Source organism: Muscardinus avellanarius (genome assembly GCF_963383645.1).
Source record: "Muscardinus avellanarius genome assembly, chromosome: 10".
NCBI lineage: Eukaryota > Metazoa > Chordata > Mammalia > Rodentia > Gliridae > Muscardinus > Muscardinus avellanarius.
In genome coordinates, this window is record NC_137796.1 from 70,598,052 (window position 1) to 70,613,950 (window position 15,899).

The 15,899-nt window shown below is 52.4% G+C and overlaps 1 protein-coding gene across 1 annotated transcript in view; it reads right to left on the minus strand.

Annotated features, from left to right (window-relative positions):
* The window catches only part of CHLSN (cholesin), a gene marked incomplete at both ends in the record, with an annotated part of 114,553 nt that overhangs the window by 3,493 nt on the left and 95,161 nt on the right, over positions 1 to 15,899 (minus strand). The window lies entirely within an intron of this gene.

Sequence of the window (15,899 nt, forward strand, 5' to 3'; positions counted from 1 at the left end):
CCTCTGAAACTTACTGAGACCCTGTTTCAAAATAAAGAATAAAAAATAGGGCAGGGGGCATACCTCGGTGGTTAAATGCTCCTGGGTTCCATCCCCAGACTCACACACACAAAAATAAATAAATAAATAAAAATAAAAATAAAAAATGAACCAGGCATGGTGGCGCATGCTTGTAATCCCAGCATTTGGGAGGCTGAGACAGGAGGATTGCGGTTTGAGGCCTGCCTCAGCTACTTAGTGAGGCCCTTTGCAATTCAGTGAGACCCTGTTTCAAAATAAAAGAATAAAAATAGGGCTGGGGATGTAGCTTGGAGGTAGAATATCCCTGGGTTTCATCTCCAGTACCGCAAAATAAATATAAATAAATAAATAAATGAATAATGAAATATGGCTGAGGGTGTAGCTCACAGACAGAATATCCTTAGGTTTAATCCCCAGCACCAAAAAGTAAAATATAAAATAAAAGTAAATAAAAATATAGGGGGCTATGGATGTAGGTTGGAAAGAGAATGCCACTGGGTTCAGTCACCAGTATCCCACTTACTGAATCCAGGAGCATTCTACCTTCAAGTTACAACTTCAGCCCTTATCTTTTTATTTTGAAACAGGGCCTTATAAAGTTCCTGAGGCCGGCCTCAAACCTTCGATCTTCCTTTCTCAGTCTTCCAAGTACTGGGATCACAATGCCCCTTCTCACAAGAACCTTGCGCTGCATGATATTGGCCACCAGAGGGCAGCACTGCGGAGGCTTGCGGGGTTCAGGCCGGTGTCGGGCTCTGGCTGAAGTAGAAGCTGGTGGCTGGCCTGATCCTGCGGCCAGGGGGCCTCTCAGTGAAGGTGCAGGGAGGGAGCGGCGGCTCTCCTGGGGGTTCTGGCCTCCCACAGTCAGCTTCCCAGCTTCCCTTGCCACAAGTGCCAAGAAAGCCCAGCCTCTCCCCTTCTCAGCCTTCCCCAAAGGAGCAGACGAGGGAGAGCCCAGAACCGAAGGCGCGGAGTGGCCGCACAGCACTGTGGCCGGGGCAGAGGGGCTGAGGCGGTTGTGGCAGTGGCCCACCCACTTTATCCTTCCTGGAAAACCCAGAACACTCGTGTTTACTCTGACCTAGGCTAGGAGCCCAGAAAGGGTGTAGTTGTGGGTCAGGAACCTAGCGTGCTGCAGAGCTTCCAGGAAGGGTGAGCCGCCCCATGCACACAGGATCTCGGAGCTCTTCCCTCAGGACAAAACAGCAAGACAGCAAGACGGAGCGAGGGGCTCCCTGCTCCTCAGCAGGTCCCCTCACAGAATGGCCACTCCCAGGACACCCCAAATCTGCTAAAACAAAGGCAAGGTGGTGCATGCCTATAACCCCAGTGCTTGGGAGGCTGACACAGGATCACAGGTTCAAGGCCAGCCTTGGCAACTTAGTGAGACTCTCAGAAACTTAAGAGGGGCCCTGTTTCAAAATAAAAAATAAACTGGGCTGGTGGCGCACGCTTGTAATCCTAGTACTTGGGAGGCTGGGACGCGAGGATCGTAGGTTCACGGCCAGCCTCAGCAACTCAGTGAGACCCTGCTTCAAAATAAAGAATAAAAGTCGGGCGTGGTGGTGCACACTTGTAATCCCGGCGCTTAGGAGGCAGAGACAGGAGGATCACACAGGTTCAAAGCCAGCCTTGCTGGTTTAAGAGACCCTGTTTCCAAATAAAAATATAAAATAGGTCTGAGAGTGTAGCCCGGAGAAGGGTTTCCAGGAACCCCAGTACCACCACCAAAAAAAAAAAAAAAAAAAAAAAAGAATAAAAAATAGGGCTGGGGCTGTAGTTTAGAGGCAAAATAACCCTGAGGGAGAGAAGGTGCCAGTACTGCAAAACAAACAAACAAACAAACAAACAAACAAACAGGGGTGGGGGTGCAGCTTAGAAGTACAGTGTCCTTGGGTTCAATGCCAAGTACCACACAAACAAAAAGAAAGAGGAGGAGGAGCTGGAATTTTTACTGGGACTGCAGGGCCCGTGTGACCTTGACAAGAGCCTGTGCCCTCCCAGCGTCCCCACACCCCATGCAGCTGCTGTGTGTGTGTGTGGGGGGGGGGGGATACTGGGTACTGAAGCAGGGGCATTCTATACCTGAGCCACACCCCTAGCCCTTTTTTATTTTGAAACAGGGTCTCATTAAGTTGCTCAGGGTCCTGCTAAGTCTACCAGTATTGGAATGGCTTAGGAAGATTGGAGAAAGCTCTGATGATTAATAGATGTATTTCAGAAATAATTGTGTCAAAATGGCAAACCTGGAGAGAGAAAGGCTTGGCTTTGTCAGGAAGCAAACAGCTACTGAAACTTAGATTGGCTTAGCTAAAAGTAATTAGCGAGTCAATAGGACAGGGGAGCTAGGGCTTTCTCTGTCTAAAGACGGATCTACCTGATTAGATAAGCTAGCTAGGATGGGAGGAGGGGAGATACCCTGCCATACCTTGCTGGGGGAGGAACCTTACAGGGACTTTTCCTACCTCGGAATTACATGAACAAGATGGAGGTCATGGGTATAAAAAGTCCGGTCCACGTGCTGTATCTTTGGGTGGTGACCACCCCCCTCATGCCATTTTGGCATGGGGCTGTAACTATCTCCTGTATTTCTATCTTTTTAATAAACTTCTTTAAATCTTCAGCAAGTATCCCAGCTATGTATACTTATCCTTAGCTCGACAAGAACCTGCGGTTTTTCTGTTTTGGGTTTTTTTTTTTGTGTTTTGAAGGAAATTGTGTCCAGAACTCTAACAGGGGTCCTTGGGGAGTTTCCCCAAAACCATAACATTCCCACACCTCAACATCTCCCACCATAACATATTTCACAGCAACACTAAGTTGCCAAGGCTGACCTTGAACCTGCACTCCTCAGGTCTCAGCCTCCAAATGACATGACGTGCTCCATGTCCAGCTTGCCTATCAGTTGGTGGGGCCCAGAGGGGAGGCGGGGCCTGTGGCTTCCTGATTCCCTCCCCATGCACTCCCAGATGCAGACAGGTGGGTCTGAGGCTGCACCCAGGTATGGGAAGAGGCAGGCGGCTCCGAGATGCTGAGCAGTAAGGGAAGGCGCTGCAGGGGTGACCCAAGCCTGCCAGAGTGGCCTCCTATAGCACTTTCCAGGCCTGGGTGGCTGACTGGACAGGTGCCACAGGAATTGTGAAAAGCAGTGCAGGAGGCTTCCCAGCCCAGGCCTGCTCTCTGCCCCCACGGCCAAGGAGGCCGCACTGCACCATCAGGGCAAGGTCCACCTAGCTGGCTCATCAAGGCTGCGGAGGGGCTGGATGGCTGCCCTGGAGCTTACTGAGGGAGGTGGGCAGGCTGGGAGCTCTGAGAAAGACGGAGTAGAAGCAACTGTTCCCCCCAATGATGGACGCTGCGTTGGTACCACATTTTAGCACCCCCAGACCCTTGTGCTGTCTTAGATTTGGGCTCACCCTGAACACCTGAGCTTCCTGCTCAGTGGAGCAGGCCCTTGTTCCTGGAGTATGTTCCTGAGAGGGAGGCCTGCTGGGGATGGACCGGAGCAGCTCAGGCAGCTCAGTTCTTGGCTCCGGAATGGAGGGAGGTGGTTGGTGGGCGGGCGAGCCCACCCCCAGCCTTAGCGTCCTCTCCCTGCAGAGTGGTCGACCCCACAGAGCTGTGCCCAGAGGCAGCAGAGCTGAAGCCACTGGCCTTCTCCCAGGCAGGACTTCTCCAGAGCTCAGCTGCACCTCCTACCTTTGCCAGGCCTCCTCAGGCTTCAGAGAATGAAAAAGGGCAGCCCACTCATGGGGCGGTGGGGATGCCCCTGTCTGCTCCCACCTTCCAACAAAGATGGCAGGCCCCTCAGAACTGCCCAGAACCCAGCTGGAGCACAGCAGACAAGGGCCTGCCGGCCTCCACCGGGGGCGTCCGCCTGACTGCCCGGGATCCGTCTTGCTGACATTCACATGAGGGAAGCCACGTGGGCAGGGGCAGGCCATCCCCTCCCTGGGCTGGTCTGCAGGGAAGGCTGCAAGACCAGGATACGCAAGACAGAGGGGGCCTGGGGAAAGGCCAGAAGTACAAGCACCAAGCTGGGCACGGTGGCGCACACCTGTAATCCCAGTACTTGAGGGGCCGAGACAGAAGAATCACAGGTTCGAGGACAGCCTCAACAACTTCATGAGACCCTGTTTCAAAATAAAAAAATAGCTCAGCGATAGAATGCTGCTGGGTCTAACCCCTAGCAGCAGCACCACCTACGAAAGAAAGATGAGCAGCGAGAACTCTGCTGAGGCCACTCTCAGTAGCCGCACACCCCACCCCATGCGGGGTGCAAGGCACTGAGGCGCCCTCCTCCTTTCTGGTCACCTCTGATCTCAGGCGTGGACACTGCCGCCTGCCCACTGCCTCCCAGGGAGACCTCCCGCAGACAGCACACAGGGGAGGGACGTGGAGGCGGGCATGCATGGCCCTTGGGTGTCCTGGACTGCTGGGGAGAGATAAGGGCTCTAGAAGCTCTGAGGAAAGTCGAACCATCCGCGAAGTCCTGATACAGAGGTGGAGAGCGCCAAGCTGGTGGCTGGTGCTCTGGCAGGAGACACACAACCCCACCCCCACGGGACCTGGGCTGGGTTTCTTCCTTGTATTCACCAGAGGCTAGTTCACCATGGCAGCAGGAATAAGTTTCGGCAGTGTTAGTTTTTTTTGTGTGTGTGTATGGTACTGAGGATTGAACCCAGGGGTGTTCTGAGATATCCCTCCAGCCCCTTTAATTTTCATTTTTTATTTTATTTGTGGTACTGGGGTTCCTGGAAGTCCTTCTACCTCTGGGCTACACTCCCAGACCTTTTTTTTTTTTTTTTTTGGGAAACAGGGTCTCTTACGCCAGCGTGGCTGGCTTCGAGCCTGTGTGATCCTCCAGTCTCCGCCTCCCAAGTGCAGGGATTACAAGGTTTTAGCTGGGCATGGTGGCGCATGCTTGTAATCCCCTCACTTGGGAGGCGGAGACAGGAGGATCCCGCAGGTTCGAAGCCAGCCGCGCTGGCATAAGAGACCGTTTCAAAAATATAAAATAGGTCTGCGAGTGTAGCCCGGAGGTAGAAGGGCTTCCAGGAACCCCAGTACCACCAAAAACAAACAAACAAAAACAAGGTCTTGCTAAGTTGCTGAGGTTGGCCTTGAACTTCTGAGCTCTCCCTCCCCAGGTACTGGGATTACAGTGCGTGCCACTACACCTCACTAGCAGTGCTAGCTTTAAGGAGCATTAAACTAAGGGTCACTTGTAATCCCAGCATTTGGGAGGCTTGAGGACCAGAGGACTGCAGTTCTCGGACAGCTGCAACTACTTAGTGAGGCCCTCCATAACTTAGTGAGACCCTGTTTCAAAATAAAGAATAAAAAATAGGGCAGGGGGTGTAGTTTGGAGGTAGAATGCCCCTGGGTTCCATTCCCAGACCCGAAAACACAAAACCCACTAAGGGTCAGGAAACTGGCTAAGCCCCAGGGTGGATGGATCTGCCCAACTGCCTTGTATCCACCACCAAGTCAAAGCTTTGACAAGGGGCCTGAGAGACGCCGGGACCACAGCAAGCAAGCTGCCAGCCTTGGAGTGGGGTGGTCCTCAAGCAGGGTCAGCTCACTTGGGAGCCGCCCCGTCACTCGAGCACGGCACCTGAGGCTGAACAGAGAGCCGCAGGCAGCAGGACCCTCTCCACCTGTGGGGACACAGCAGTGGTGGGCAGGCCCTGGTTGGTCACAGCGGGGTGGCTCCTGCCCTTGCCCTGAGTGTGTCCTCGAGGTCTGGGGCTAGTTGCCCATCTCTAACCACTGAGCTGTCAACCAGAGAACAGGTGCTGCCCCGCAGCAACCCAGGGGACAAACAGAAGCCCTGTGCAGTCAAGGCTGTGGCTGAACTCCCTGAAACCTGGCGTCTGGTGCTGGACTGAGGCCTGGGAGTTTGTCCTCTGCTGCCTGCAAGTTCTCCCCAGGCCGAGAGGCCCTCCTCCCGGCATCAGACCCAGCCCAAGTTCTCAGTCGGCGGCACTTGCTTGTCTAACCCCGCCCCATGATCTTTGATGCCTCCCAAGAACTGTCCCAGTCTGTAGCTATCAGTCAGATTTATTACTAATTGTTAAAATTCAAAAGAATCACAGTAGCAGTTTTTTTTCCTTTTCCTGGAAAACAATGAGGAACAAACGAGGGTGCTTTCAATGGAGCCTTTATTTTGAGACAACTGTAAAGCACAGGAGGATGTGGGAGGTAACCCGGGGACACTCTGACTGCCCTATCAGCTTCCATCCATGGCAAAACCCATAGGCATACAGCAAGGCCACACAGGCCCCTGCCCACACCACAGTGCCCCGACCCAGGGAATCTTGAGGTTCTTTTAATGATGGGACACACACAGTAGACATGATTATAGTTGTTCCATCAAATACACTAACTGCTAAATTATTTGATGGCTGGCCCAGGTATGCTGGTGCATACCTGTAATCCCAGTACTTGTGAAGCTGAGGCAGAAGGATCCCAGGTTTGTGGCCAGCCTCAGCAACTTAGTGAGGCCCTATACAACTCTGTGAGACCCTGTGTCAAAATAAAGAATAAAGCCAGGCGTGGTGGCGTACCCTTGTAATCCCAGCATTTGGGAGGCTGAGACAGGAGGATCTCGGTTCGCAGACAGCCACAGCTACTTAGGCTGTTTGCAACTCAGTGAGACCCGGTTTCAAAATAAAGAATAAAGAAATCTTGGCTGGGCGTGGTGGTGCAGGCTTGTAATCCCTGCGCTTGGGAGGCGGAGACAGGAGGATCGCGCTGGTTTGAAGCCTGCCCCGCTGGCTTAAGAGACCCTGTTTCCAAAAATAAAAAAGTATAAAATAGGTCTGGAGTGTAGCCCAGAGGTACAAAGGCTTCCAGGAACCCCAGTACCACAAAAAAAAAAAAAAAAAAAAGAATTAAAAAATAGGGCAGGGGGTGTAGCTCGGAGGTCAAATGCCCCTGGGTTCCACTCCCAGACCCCCCAAAAAAAAAAAAAAGGAAAAAGAAAAGAATAACGCAGTTCTAGGGGTGTAGCTCGGAGGTAGAATGTCTGAGTTCCATCCCTAGTACTACAAAAAATTCTCTGAAGGCAAATTTGTCCAATTTCTTTCCTCCCTTACCTGACTAGCCTGGGATGAGAGAAACACTTGGCTGCTTCCTCGCTGTGGTTCAACTCGGGCATTAAACCTCCCCTTCCCGAGATGCTGAGGAAACTGGAGCCGTTGGCAGAGCCGGCTCAGGTGCTACAGCGGTGTCCGTGGCGGACGCCGGCTCTGTCGTCGAGGCGCTCACAGGCAGGCACACGTGAGCTCCTGGAGGACAGGGAGGGCGGCCACCCGTCGGCCCAGCGCCAGGGCTCGGGCTGGGACGGCTCTCCTGCCACAGCTCTGCTGCCATCTATGAGCAGAGGCAACAGGCGGACATTCGTGTAGAGACCCTCTACAAACTGAACTCGGGCCAGTAGTGCTCCCTGTGCGGGAAGCTGAGACCGGAGGGTCACAGGCCCGAGGCCAGTGCACAGGGAACTTAGCAAGATCCTGTTTAAAGACAAAAACAAAGGGCTGCGGGTACAAATCACGGGTAGAATGCCCTGGGATTCAATCCCCAGCACCACCCCAAACAAAAACCAAACTGAAGTCTAGCATGGTACACGACCTGTGAGCCCAGTTCTTAGGAGGCTGAGGCAGGAGGGCCACAGGCTCAAGGCCTGCCTCAGCCACTTAGTGAGGCTGGAAGACCCTGCCACCGCTCGGCTCGGGTCTAGCCCAGACCACCGCCACCTGCTTCAGTCACAGCAGAAGGAAACGCCACGCGTCACTGGGAGGCTAGTGAAAACTCAGGTTGCTCCCTTCATCCATGTTAAAGCTTCCTGACACCACACGTGGCGCCCTTGGGCAGCTCGGACCCCTCCCTAGGAAGGAGTGCTATGTACATCACAGTAATTCCCCCCATCCTACCTCCCCCAGTCTCCAGCCATCTCACCTGGGCCTTGGAGAACAGGGTGGAAGATGTAGACCCTCTTCCCAGAAACACAATGGCACAACATTCAGACTCCAGAACCCGCAGAGCCCCACTCCTGGCTCTAGGAGAAGGATGCAAAGACTTCCAGGGGAGGCCTCATCTACTCACAGCACAGGCAGGCGGGATGGGCTGGGGCCCCTGCATACTGACTTCTTTTCTTTTTTTTTTTTTTTATGGTCCTGGGGGTAGAATGGGGACATTCTACCTCTAAGCTACACTTCCAGCCCTATTTCAGTCTTTTTATTTTGAAACAAAATTTCACCAAGTTGTGGAGGGCTTCTCTGAATTATTGAGGCTGGCCTTATTTATACCTGGGATCCTCTTGTTTCAGCCTCCCAAGTACTGGGAGTACAAGCCTGTGCCACACCGTCCGGCTTGAGACCCTCTTTCAAAATAAAAACTAAAAAGGGATGGTGTAGGTCGGAGATAGAATGCCCCTGGCTTCAATCTGAGAACCAAACAACAAAACAAAAAAACTCAGAAGTTCTTGGGTGATAGTGGGACCTGTCTCCCAGAAACAAGGGAACTCCAGGCTGACCTGCTCCCTCCAGAGGCGCAGGCCTCAGGCCAGGCCCCCCCAGGGGAATGGGCTCCGCCAGCGCCTCCCACAGCGTCCTAAACACAGCCTGTGTTGAGGGGCCCATTGTGGTTGGCAGCAAACACCAGAAAACAGCCCTGGGGTGAGATCAACAGCAGCCACAGGGGCCTTTCTTACTCCCTATTATGCATTCCATAAGGACAGTAGAAAATTTATTTGTGGTTTCCTTTTAACCCACAGATTAAAATAAAAATCTGAGGCGTGAGGCAAAGTGTGAATGCCAAGATAAGGGGCAAGTGGCATCCTATGCCACAGGCCTCTGCACCAAGGCCGCTGACTTCAGCCACACCCAGAGGCACAAGCTCCAGGCACACATGCTCTCGCACAGAAGGGAAACTGGCTGGCTGTCCTGAGCAGTTCATTTCAGGGTGTGTGTGTGTGTGTGTGTGTGTGTGTGTGTGTGTGTGTGTTAGTAGGGATTGAAACTGGGGTGGTCTACCTCTGAGTTATACCCACAGCCCTATTTTATTTTTTATTCTGAAGCAGGGCTTGCTAAATTGCTGAGGCTGGCCTTGAACCTGTGATCCACCTGTGTCAGCCTGCGAAGTACTGGGATTACAAGTATGTGCCAAATCAGTTTTTTGGGTTTTTTTTTTTTTTTGCTGTTCTGGGGATGGAACCCAGGGGCATTCCACTTCTAAGCTACACTCCCAGCCCCATTTTTTATTCTTTATTTTGAAACTGGGTCTAAGTTGCGAAGGGCCTCCCTAAGCAGCTACAGCCTTCCAAGTACTAGGAGTATAAGCATGTGCCACCAGACCTGGCCTTAAATCAGGTTTCTAACAACAATAACAACAACAACAAAACAAAGTCCCAAGATCCTGCAAATTCCTGTTCTTATTTTGTTCCCAATTTTACAATCTTGCACGCTGTCCTGTCTGCCCAGCATCGTGGCACACTCACCACCGTCCTGGGGAGCCCGGTCCTCAGGGGAGGGAAGCACAGGAGGCACCCCCCAGGACCCCGGCATCTAGGGGAGTGATCAGGAAGGAACCCAAGCTGCCCAGCATGAAGTCTGTGCTTGGTGTTTCAGGAACACAAATGAGAGCCAGTCTCCGCTGCAGGAATCCCAGTGAAGGAGGGACAAACTGGGCAAGCTGGGCTCCCTCTGAGACCTAGTAGGAAGCACTGGGCATGGGGAGCTGGCATGGGGAGGGGAGACCAGATGGATGTGGGGAGGTGAGAGGAAGGGAGAACTCTGATTTGGCCCAGACTTACAGAACTCACTCAGATGCCAGGGCAAGCTAAGCGCTTGCATCTGCCTAGAGGCTTGGGGACAAAGTTTTCTGCTTCTGCTAAGATCACAGAACATGAAGGAAGATGTGCCTGACCTTGCAACCCTTGTTTTTTTTAACTGGGGAATCCAGGAAGAACCCAGCTGGTGAGGCAGGACCTCTGCATCTGGCAGCTCTTCCCCTGGTGCAGAGACTGGGCTGGCCCCCTGGTGGAGTGGGGGCTTCACCTGACTCCTGGCTCCTTCATATCAGCTTGAAGGCCTTTTTAGGGCAGGAAGACACTGCTTGGGCCTTCTCCCACCACAGCCCTACTGGCTAGTGTCCAGCACTGGATACTGCCTGGGCCAGGGGCTCCTTCCTGCTCCTGGCCAGGTGAACCCACAGCTCCCACGGAGGCTGGCATGGCCCCCACCCAAGGAGAAGGCTAATTGCTCTGAAGCAGAGACCTGACTTGGGTCTTCCTGGTCCTCCAGATCCCAAAGGTCCGGGTTCCCTGTTGTTCCTGATGCCAGCCCTCAATGCCACCCAAAATGTCAGTTAAGCCATTGAGAAGATAAACAAGTCCCTTGGCCTTGGCTCCCCTTTGGCAGGCCCATCCAATTGGCTCCAATGTGACTCGAGGCCTATGGACACCTAACAATGCCCAAGGCTTGCCATTTCTTTGGTTACTACTGGGCTGTGCAGGCGTGGAGCCCAGCTGCGTCTGTGTGGCCAGACAATCTACCTGGAACACCACAGCCCACAGCCGCGGCTGTTGTGCAGAAGCAGCAGCTTCAATGCAAGGCAAAGATCAATGCTTCCACGTGGTGAGAAACCGTTGCTTTGCCCTGCAGCTCCCAGGCCGGCCCATTTCCTTCCTAGGCACTGCACTGTAACCTGCCTTCATCTGGGGAAGCATCTGATGAGAGGAAACCCAAGGTTGCTTTCTGTTTTTAAACTAGACATGCAACTCTGGCAGGCTGATGGCCACCAAGGGCAGAGTTAAGCAAAATACTAAGCACAGGAGTTACAAGTAACATTTCTCTCTCACACACATTTCTCAACACCCAGCAAGAAATAAGCTGACAGTTGTTCCTAATTTGCTGTGCTGATCCTGCCATTTCAAAGCAAACCAGATTCTTAATATTTCAAAAACCTATTACAAGCTGGGCGTGATGGGGCAGGATTGTAACCCCAGTACCTGGGAAGCTGAGACAGGAAGATTGCAGGTTTGAGGACAGCCTCAGCAACTCGTGAAACTCTCATTAACCTAGCAAGACCCTGTTTCAAAATAAAAATAAAATAGGACTGAGTGTAGCTTGGTGGTAGAATGCCTCTGGGTTTAATTTCCAGTGCCACAAAAAAGCCAAACCAAAAAACAAATAAACCTACTACAAAAATGCAAAAGCAACCAACCAAAATCGTGACAGAGAAGATGAAGTCTCCATTATATATAGAGTGCATGACCAAAAAAAAAAAAAAAAAAAAAAAAAAGAGTGCATGGCCCCGTTTTCCTCAAAGGAAAAAAGTCAACTTCACACCACAAGGTTCGTTTGTGCCCCCCCCCCTTTCTTTTTTGGTGGTACTGGGGGTGGAACCCAGAGGCTTTCTACCTCCGGGCTATACTCCCATACTCCCAGACCTTTTTTTTTTTTTTTTTTTTTACATTTTATTTGGAAACAGGGTCTCACTAAGTTGCTGAAAGCCTTACTAAGTAGCCGAGGCTGGCTTCGAACCTGTGCGATCCTCCTGTCTCAGCCTCCCAAGCGCGGGGATCACAAGTGTGCGCCACCACGCCAGGCCTTTCCTTCTCTCTTTTTGTCATGGTATTGGGGACTGAACCTAGGGGGCTTCGACCTCTGAGCTACACCCACAGCCCTAATTAATTTTTCATTTAGAAATAGGTTCTCGCTAAATTACTGAAGGCCTAAGTTGCAGATGCTGGTCTTGAACCTGTGATCTTCCTGTCTCAGCCTCCCAAGTACTGGGGTTACAGGCTTGGGCCACCACACCCAGCTGCACCCTAAGATACTGAAATACATCCATCCCGGTTCATCCCCTGGCTCCACTCTTCCTATTTGGTCCTGTGCCCCGGGGGGACTAGAAGAGCTCCTGACTTGAGTACAAACTGGAAATACCAGAACTAAGTCCTTCACCCCAGATTTTCAAGGGGGCACCTAGGCTGGGGTCCTCTTGTATCCTGGGCCCGCAGGCGTCGTGCCAGGGTTCAGGCTGTTCAAGGTCCCGTGAAAAATGTTTGAGCTATGGGGAGGAAAATAAAACATGTTACTGGCTCCAAAGTGAGAAGACAGTAGAACCGAAATTAATAACTGCTCTATTAAATGTCTATAAAGCTCATCATTATGTCAACTTCATTGTTAAACTCACTTAATAAAAATGCCATTTAAAGCCAGGTGCGGGGGCACATGCCTATAATTCCAGTCTTTAGGAGGCTGGGACAGGAGGCTCTCAGGTTCGAGGCCACAACTTACAGCCCATTTCAGAATAAAAAATAACGTGGCAGAAAGCCCCTGGGGGTCCATTCTCAACAGCACAATAAATAAGTATGTTAATTACTTAAAAGCTATTTGCAGGTCAGAGTTTTTCTCACTCTGCAACAACTCGAGGGTGTACACAGTAAATCGGAAAAATCATATTGCCAGCTAAGTAATTTTAAAAGCAAACCAGTTAATACCTTACGGGGCTTTGCAGCAAAATGCTGCTCTTGCAAGCGCCCCGGCGGGGCCGAGCCCTTCTGGGGTCAGAGGCCTGCAGGAGGGCGCGGGGCGGTCCCCGCCACCTGCCCCGGCGCGGGGTCGCCGGGCACCTGCCGCCGCGGGGCGAGGGCGGGACGGGGCCCAGCGCGCCCCCTCCCCTCCCCGGACTGGCGCACTGACCTCCGCGTCCCAGGCCGGCGGGCGTCGTCAGCTCTGGCCGCCCGAGCCGCGGCCCCGCAGCCCGCCGCAGCGCCCGCCCACTGCGCATGCCCGGCCGCGGCTCGGCTGGAACCAGATCCAGCCGGCTGGCGGTGACGCAAGCACGCAGCGATCTCGGCGTGTGGGCGGGGCGTGGGGAGGGCCCGGCCCCGCCCTCCACACGTGGGGCCCCCTGAGCTGCTGCTGGCGAGATGCAGGCGCTGCTTTAGCTGGAGAGATGGGCGGAGGGCGGCGTGTCCTCGCCCCCACACTCCGCGCTGCTGCCAGCTGCTCACCTGGCGCAGCGGCCCGGGCACCTCGCGGCTCCCGGCTTGGGTCCGGAAGCCACGAGCGGTGCCCCCCAGTTGCTTCCTGTTTCTCTGCGCAGACGAGCACACAACTCTGAACAGCCGGCTGCGGTGGCCGCCGGGTCCGCACATCTGCACCAGCTACCCCGGGGCTTTGCACCTGTTGCTCTTCCGCCCACCTGTGCACACAATTCCCTTTGCATGCGCTTCCAGGTACAGCCAGAGGGCTGCACCTCCACACCTCCTAACTCCCGCAAGGCTGGGCTTCCTCCCGGCGCCCTCACAATACCTAAGGGCCCCTCCGAGTGTCTTGTTCCACCACAGGGGCCGCACTACTGACCTGGCCCAGGAGAAAGCACGTCCTTTCTTCTGGGCCAGGTATGTCTGTAATTCCCGTACTTGAAGGCTGAAACGGAAAGATCATAGGTTCAAATTCAGTGCTTGGAGCTGTGGGTGGTGGCGCACGCTAGTAATCCCAGCATTCAGGAGGCTGCACCTAGAGGACCACGGTTCGCGGACAGCCTCAGCTACTTGGTGAGGCCCTCCGCAACTTAATGAGACCCTGTTTCAAATTAAAGAATAAAAAATAGGGCAGGGGCTATAGCTCGGAGGTCAAATGCCTCTGTTTCACCCCCAGACCCCCCCCCCCAAAAAAAAAGTGCTTGGTAATTTAGCAAGACTCAGTTTCAAAATGAAAAAGCTGGACATGGTGGCACACTCCTAGTACTTCGGGACTTCGGGGCTAAACCAGGAGGACCAGACGATCACAGGTTGGAGACCAGCCTCAGAAATTACCGAGACCTTAAGCAATTTAAGGAGACCCTGTTTTTTTTGGGGGGGGGGGGTGCTAGGGGTGGAACCCAGGGATTTTTCTACCTCCAAGCTATACTCCTAGACCTATTTTATACTTTATTTGGGAACAGGGTCTCACTAAGTTGCTGAGAGCCTCAGCTCTCAGCTGAGGCTGGCTTCGAACCTGTGCCATCCTTCTGTCTCAGCCTCCCAGCGTTGGGATTGCACCACCACACCCAGCTAGAAGACCCTGTTTTTAAAAACGGGGTGGGGGCCAGGCATGGTGACACATGCTTGTAATCCCAGTACTTGGGAGGCTAAGACAGGAGGTTCATAGGCTCACAGCTAGCCTCAACAACTTGTGAGGCGCTCCACAATTTAATGAGACCCTGTTTCAAATTAAGACTATAATAAAGGCTGGAGGTATAGCTCAGAGGTAGAATGCCCTGGGTTCAATCCCCAGTATCACAAAAAAGTGGGGTGCAGCTCAGAGGTAGAATGCCATTAGTTCAGTCCCCAGTACAAAAAAAATTAGCCTCCAAATGGCTTAGACACCCCAAGACTGAAGATTATTCTGAGTCCTTCCGGAAAACTATGTCTGATGCATTCTTCTGATTAACCAAGGTACCTGGCTGAGCAGTGCCCATTTCCCTGCCTGTCACCTCCCAGAGAAGAGAGCTTATGAAACTCCAGGGAAGATCTGGCAGTGTGCGCCTGGACTTGGTGAACTGCTCGTGTGCAAGGCTGGGCCACCTTCCCCCATTCTGTCTGCTTGTAAACTGTTTCTGGGGTGGAACTTGTGGGTGGGGTGGTTTGCTGTTGGCCAAGCAGGAGGAAGCTGTGGAGTATAGCCTTTGCCAGGCTCCTGTCTGTCACCAACTACACCCCTGTTGTGGGCATCTTGGAGCATTTATGGTATTGAAATACCCAGGAAGCCCAGAAAGTAGAGGCCAAAGTGACTCCAGGCCCTATAAAATACCCCAATATACTTTCTTCTTTTTTTCTTTTCTTTTCTTTTCTTTTTTTTTTTTTTTTTCCTGTGCTGGGGATGGAACCCAGAGGCATTCTGCCTCTGAGCAACAACTCATCCCTATTTTTTATTCTTCATTTTGAAACAGGGTGTCACTGAGTTGCAAAGGGCCTCACTAAGTGGCTAAGGCTGTCTGCAAACTGCGATCTTCATGTCTCAGCCTCCTAAGTGCTGGGATTACAAGTGTGCGCCACCACACCTGGCTCCAATATGCATTTTTTAATTGAAATTTTTTTTGTGGCACTAAAGATTGAACCCAGATGCATTCTACCTTCGAGCTATACCTCCAGCCCAATTTTATTTCTTATCTGGAAGGAGGGTCTCCTTAGGTTGATGACTCAGAGTCTCCCTACTTTCTGGGACTGTCCTTGAACCTGCAATCCTCACATCTCATCCTCTAAAGTACTGAAATTAAGCCGAGCGTGGTGGTGCATGCTTGTAATCCCAGCGCTTGGGAGGCTGAGACAGGAGGATCGCACAGGTTTGAAGCCAGCCTCAGCTACTGAGTGAAGCTCTCAGCAACTTAGTGAGACCCTGTTTCCAAATAAAGTATAAAGATAGGCCTGGGAGTATAGCCTGGAGGTAGAAAAGCCCCTGGGTTCCACCCCCCAGTACCACAAAAATAAATAAATAAATAAATAAAGTACTGAAATTACAGGTGTGTGACACCATGCCTGCATATTTTTAATTTTTTTTTTTTTTTTTTGTACTGGGGCTTGAACCCAGGGCTACTGTACCTCTGATCTACGCCTCTAGCCCTATTTTTTATTTTTATTTTTTGGGGGGGAGGTCTGAGGATGGAACCCAGGGGCATTCAACCTTTGAGCTACATCCCCTGCCCTTTTTTTTATTCTTTAATTTGAAACAGGGCCGGGCGTGGTGGCGCACGCTTGTAATCCCAGCATTCGGGAGGCTGAGACCTGGAGGATCGCGGTTTGCGGGCAGCCTCAGCTACTTAGTGAGGCCCTCTGCAACTCAGTGAGACCCAGTTTCAAAATAAAGAATAAAAAATAGGGCAGG